This window comes from Nerophis ophidion, linkage group LG08 (genome assembly GCF_033978795.1).
Source record: "Nerophis ophidion isolate RoL-2023_Sa linkage group LG08, RoL_Noph_v1.0, whole genome shotgun sequence".
Taxonomy (NCBI): Eukaryota; Metazoa; Chordata; class Actinopteri; order Syngnathiformes; family Syngnathidae; genus Nerophis; species Nerophis ophidion.
The window spans coordinates 77,399,547-77,405,155 of record NC_084618.1 but is presented as its reverse complement, the minus strand read 5'-3'; the positions used below and the strand labels follow the sequence as shown (position 1 = coordinate 77,405,155).

Below are 5,609 nucleotides of genomic sequence, written 5' to 3'. Positions count from 1 at the left end.
GTTCTCGTCAGTCTGCAGCGTCGCGCTCTCTTTATTTGGACCCGTGAAGGACGCCGTTTACCGATAAGACGCTGAGCCGAAAAAGATTAGCTCTGGTTTTCCTCTGAAGGACAGTTTTTTTTTTTCATAACTCAAAGTATGCCTTATTACTGCTATTATTCGTCATATCAGGGCTATTGCATTCGAGTTCAAAGTAAGAGCTTCTATACTTTCAATATTAAGTGCCTTCTAAAGCCCTTTTGTATAATGATAGTATTGAAGACTTTACAATCATGAATGTGCAAAAATGATAACTCTGTCTGTAACAAAACAACACTTTTGCCTTTTTTGATTAAAATGTGATAAACTGCACAAGTTTGTCCTCTCATGCAGCAAAACAAGGTTTGTTTTTAAAAATGTTTACCATGGCAACCACAGCAATACGCACAGTTTACATTTTTTTCATCTTTGTGGAAGCAGACTTTTTCACTTTGCATCTCATCATATTATGCAGGCGTATCCAAGGCCATCCATCCATCATCTTCCGCTTATCCGAGGTCGGGTCGCGGGGGCAACAGCCTAAGCAGGGAAGCCCAGACTTCCCTCTCTCCAGCCACTTCGTCTAGCTCTTCCCGGGGGATCCCGAGGCGTTCCCAGGCCAGCCGGGAGACATAGTCTTCCCAACGTGTCCTGGGTCTTCCCCGTGGCCTCCTACCGGTTGGACGTGCCCTAAACACCTCCCTAGGGAGGCGTTCGGGTGGCATCCTGACCAGATGCACGAACCACCTCATCTGGCTCCTCTCGATGTGGAGGAGCAGCGGCTTTACTTTGAGTTCCTCCCGGATGGCAGAGCTTCTCACCCTATCTCTAAGGGAGAGCCCCAAACTCATTTGGGCCGCTTGTACCCGTGATCTTATCCTTTCGGTCATGACCCAAAGCTCATGACCATAGGTGAGGATGGGAACGTAGATCGACCGGTAAATTGAGAGCTTTGCCTTCCGGCTCAGCTCCTTCTTCACCACAACGGATCGGTACAACGTCCGCATTACTGAAGACGCCGCACCGATCTGCTTGTCGATCTCACCATCCACTCTTCCCCCACTTGTGAACAAGACTCCTAGGTACTTGAACTCCTCCACTTGGGGCAGGGTCTCCTCCCCAACCCGGAGATGGCACTCCACCCTTTTCCGGGCGAGAACCATGTACTCGGACTTGGATTTGCTGATTCTCATTCCGGTCGCTTCACACTCGGCTGCGAACCGATCCAGTGAGAGCTGAAGATCCCGGTCAGATGAAGCCATCAGGACCACATCATCTGCAAAAAGCAGAGATCTAATCCCTTGGCCACCAAACCGGATCCCCTCAACGCCTTGGCTGCGCCTAGAAATTCTGTCCATAAAAGTTATGAACAGAATGGGTGACAAAGGACAGCCTTGGCGGAGTCCAACCCTCACTGGAAACGTGTCCGACTTACTGCCGGCAATGCGGACCAAGGCGTTCATGAATATTCATAAACGGTTCATGTCAGGGGATGAACGTTGTTTTCCTTGCTCGATACTAACTGTTCAGGTGCTGTTTGGCATTTTGAATTGACACACTAGTCGGAACTAGTCAAACTTTTAGTACTTTTGAAGACGTCTGTAAAATGGAGAGCATTAGTCAGATAGTCGCATTTTATAGCGACAGCGCACTAAAAAATTGTTACTGGTATTGGCGGTTGTGAAAATATGATTGTGAACGATTCTCTTGTCATTTCCATGCCAGTCATCAGCCATTATGCTATTTACATTAGCATCACTTTGGGTCAAATTAAATTACCGCATTTCTTTAAAGAGGGAACATTATCACCAAACCTATGCAAGCGTCAATATATACCTTGATGTTGCAGAAAAAAGACCATGTATTTTTTTTAACCGATTTCCGAACTCTAAATGGGTGAATTTTGGCGGATAAAACGCCTTTCTGTTTATCAGTCTCGTAGCAATAACGTAAGAACGTGACGTCACCGAGGTAACACACCCGCCATTTTCATTTTCAACACATTACAAACACCGGGACTCAGTTCTGTTATTTTCCGTTTTTTCGACTATTTTTTGGAACCTTGGAGACATCATGCCTCGTCGGTGTGTTGTCGGAGGGTGTAACAACACTAACAGGGAGGGATTCAAGTTGCACCACTGGCCCCAAGATGCCAAAGTGTCTGCCGCCAGACCCCCATTGAATGTGCCAGAGTGTCTCCACATTTTACCGGCGATGCTAAGACAGACATGGCACAGAGATGTATGGATAACCTGCAGATGCATTTGCAACGATTAAGTCAACGAAATCACAAAGGTGAGTTTTGTTGATGTTGTTGACTTATGTGCTAATCAGACATATTTGGTCGCAGCACGACTGCCAGCTAATCGATGTTAACATGCTATGCTAATCGATGCTAACATACTATTTACGCTAGCTGTATGTACATTTGAAACTAGATACCCACATTTAATGCGAAACAAACACTTACCAATCGACGGATTTAAGTTGCTCCAGTGTCACAAGATGCGAAAGTCCTGATCGTTTGGTCCGCACATTTTACCGGCGATGCTAATTAGGTAGCCATGCTATGGGCCACTTCATTAGGTACACCCATGCTATGGCGGAATAGCGTCAATAGCTATTTGCTCAAAAGCTTCAGTTTCTTCTTCACTTTCGTTTTCGCTATCTGCCTCCATACTCTTGACCATCTGTTTCAATACATGCGTAATCTGTTGAATCGCTTAAACCGCTGAAATCCGAGTCTGAATCCGAGCTAATGTCGCTATATCTTGCTGTGGTAACCGCCATGTTGTTTGTATTGGCAGCCCTGTATGACGTCACAGGGAAATGGACAGTCGCATCGCAAATAGCGAAAATCAAGAACTTTAAAGCTTTTTTTGGGGATATTCCGGGAGGTGTAAAATTTTGAAAATAACTTCGAAAAATAAAACAAGCCACTGGGAACTGATTTTTATTGTTTTTAACCCTTTTGAAATTGTGATAATGTTCCCCTTTAAATTGCTGCTGGGGCGCTGATTAATTTAAAACCTCTTCTCACTCCTGCGCTTACCAAAGGCATGCGGTAAAAGTAAGCATGCGCTAATTATTTTAAAACCTCTTCTCACGCCGGCACTTACCAAAGGCATGCGGTAAAAATTTGAGCGTGATGTAAACTTGGACCTTAAATCCGACTGAATAACTCTTAATCTTCTTGCCTTTATGCGATTTCAAATTAGCGGTATTGAAATCAAGGCAGGCGCATACTATATGCCCTGCGGCAATTCAAGGAAATACGGTAAGTTAAAGTACCAATGATTGTCACACACACACTGGGTGCGGCAAAATTATTCTCTGCATTTGACCCATCACCCTTGATCACCCCCTGGGAGGTGAGGGGGGCAGTGGTGGAATCATTTTTTGGTGATTTAACTCCCAATTCCAACCCTTGATGCTGAGTGCGGCTTCACGGTGGCAGAGGGGTTAGTGCGTCTGCCTCACAATACGAAGGTCCTGAGTAGTCAGGGTTCAATCCCGGGCTCGGGATCTTTCTGTGTGGAGTTTGCATGTTCTCCCCGTGAATGCGTGGGTTCCCTCCGGGTACTCCGGCTTCCTCCCACTTCCAAAGACATGCACCTGGGGATAGGCCCCTCCCACCTCCAAAGACATGCACCTGGTGATAGGTTGATTGGCAACACTAAATTGGCCCTAGTGTGTGAATGTGAGTGTGAATGTTGTCTGTCTATCTGTGTTGGCCCTGCGATGAGGTGACGACTTGTCCAGGGTGTACCCCGCCTTCCGCCCGATTGTAGCTGAGATAGGCACCAGCGCCCCTCGAAACCCAAAAGGGAATAAGCGGTAGAAAATGGATGGATGCTGAGTGAAGTGAAGTGAAGTGAATTATATTTATATAGCGCTTTTCTCAAGTGACTCAAAGCGCTTTACATAGTGAAACCCAATACCTAAGTTACGTTTAAACCAGTGTGGGTGGCACTGGGAGCAAGTGGGTAAAGTGTCTTGCCCAAGGACACAACGGCAGTAACTAGGATGGCACAAGCGGGAATCGAACCTGCAACCGTCAAGTTGCTGGCACGGCCACTCTACCAACCGAGCTATGCCGCCAAGCAGAGAGGTAAATTGCATCTGGAACTGATATTGAATTTATTGTATTGCTCATTGTCCTTATTGGCTTACCCTTCTTACAGGGGAATAGCACTTTTTGATGATTTTTCACATTCAGAATCCCTATGTAAAACAAAAACTTTTTTTTTTTTTTATGCATTCTAATTTGTAAAATATGACATGTATGAGGTGGCTAATAATGCAACTTTTGGGAATACACTATTCCGCCCTACCATGAATTGATTAACGTGGACCCCGACTTAAAAAAGTTGAAAAACTTATTCGGGTGTTACCATTTAGTGGTCAATTGTACGGAATATGTACTGTACTGTGCAATCTACTAATACAAGTATCAATCAATCAATCAAAACCATAACCCCCCCCCAAAAAAACTTCCAAAAACCGCCAATGATACCCGATTTACACATCATGAGCTGAATATTAACCAAGTATTTGCGATATTGTTATCATAAGCGCTAATGCAGACAAACTACTTTTAGTGGCGCCGTGATCACAGAGAGCTTACGCTGCTATATTGAGATATTGAACGGCTAAGCTGCTGCATTGCCTCTCCATCCATCCATCTATCTGATTCCGCTTAGCCGAGGTCGGGTCGCGGGGGCAGCAGCCTAAGCAGGGAAGCCCAGACTTCCCTCTCCCCAGCCACTTCGTCTAGCTCTTCCCGGGGGATCCCGAGGCGTTCCCAGGCCAGCCGGGAGACATAGTCTTCCCAACGTGTCCTGGGTCTTCCCCGTGGCCTCCTACCAGTTGGACGTGCCCTAAAAACCTCCCTAGGGAGGCGTTCGGGTGGCATCCTGACCAGATGCCCGAACCACCTCATCTGTCTCCTCTCGATGTGGAGGAGCAGCGGCTTTACTTTGAGTTCCTCCCGGATGGCAGAGCTTCTCACCCTATCTCTAAGGGAGAGACCCGCTTCATTTCGGCCGCTTGTACCCATGATCTTATCCTTTCGGTCATGACCCAAAGCTCATGACCATAGGTGAGGATGGGAACGTAGATCGACCGGTAAATTGAGAGCTTTTCCTTCCGGCTCAGCTCCTTCTTCACCACAACGGATCGATACAATGTCCGCATTACTGAAGACGCCGCACCGATCCGCCTGTCGATCTCACGATCCACTCTTCCCTCACTCGTGAACAAGACTCCTAGGTACTTGAACTCCTCCACTTGGGGCAGGGTCTCCTCCCCAACCCGGAGATGGCACTCCACTCTTTTCCGGGCGAGAACCATGGACTCGGACTTGGAGGTGCTGATTCTCATTCCGGTCGCTTCACACTCGGCTGCGAACCGATCCAGTGAGAGTGCATTGCCTCTGACTTGGTAAAAGTTAATTCTGGGATTATAAATAATGCCTCTCACCTGGATAGTAGAAGGATGTGGCCATAAACCGAGAAGTTGGTCAACTTTGACCTTCAATTTAGACCCCGAGATGGTGAGAAAGACACAAAGAAACGGCTACCTTTTTTTTT

General features: G+C 46.6%; 1 long non-coding RNA gene across 1 annotated transcript in view; it reads left to right on the top strand.

The window, feature by feature from the left end:
* The window catches only part of LOC133558408 (uncharacterized), a 48,054-nt gene that overhangs the window by 4,998 nt on the left and 37,447 nt on the right, over window positions 1–5,609 (top strand). The gene's annotated exons all lie outside the window — the stretch shown is intronic.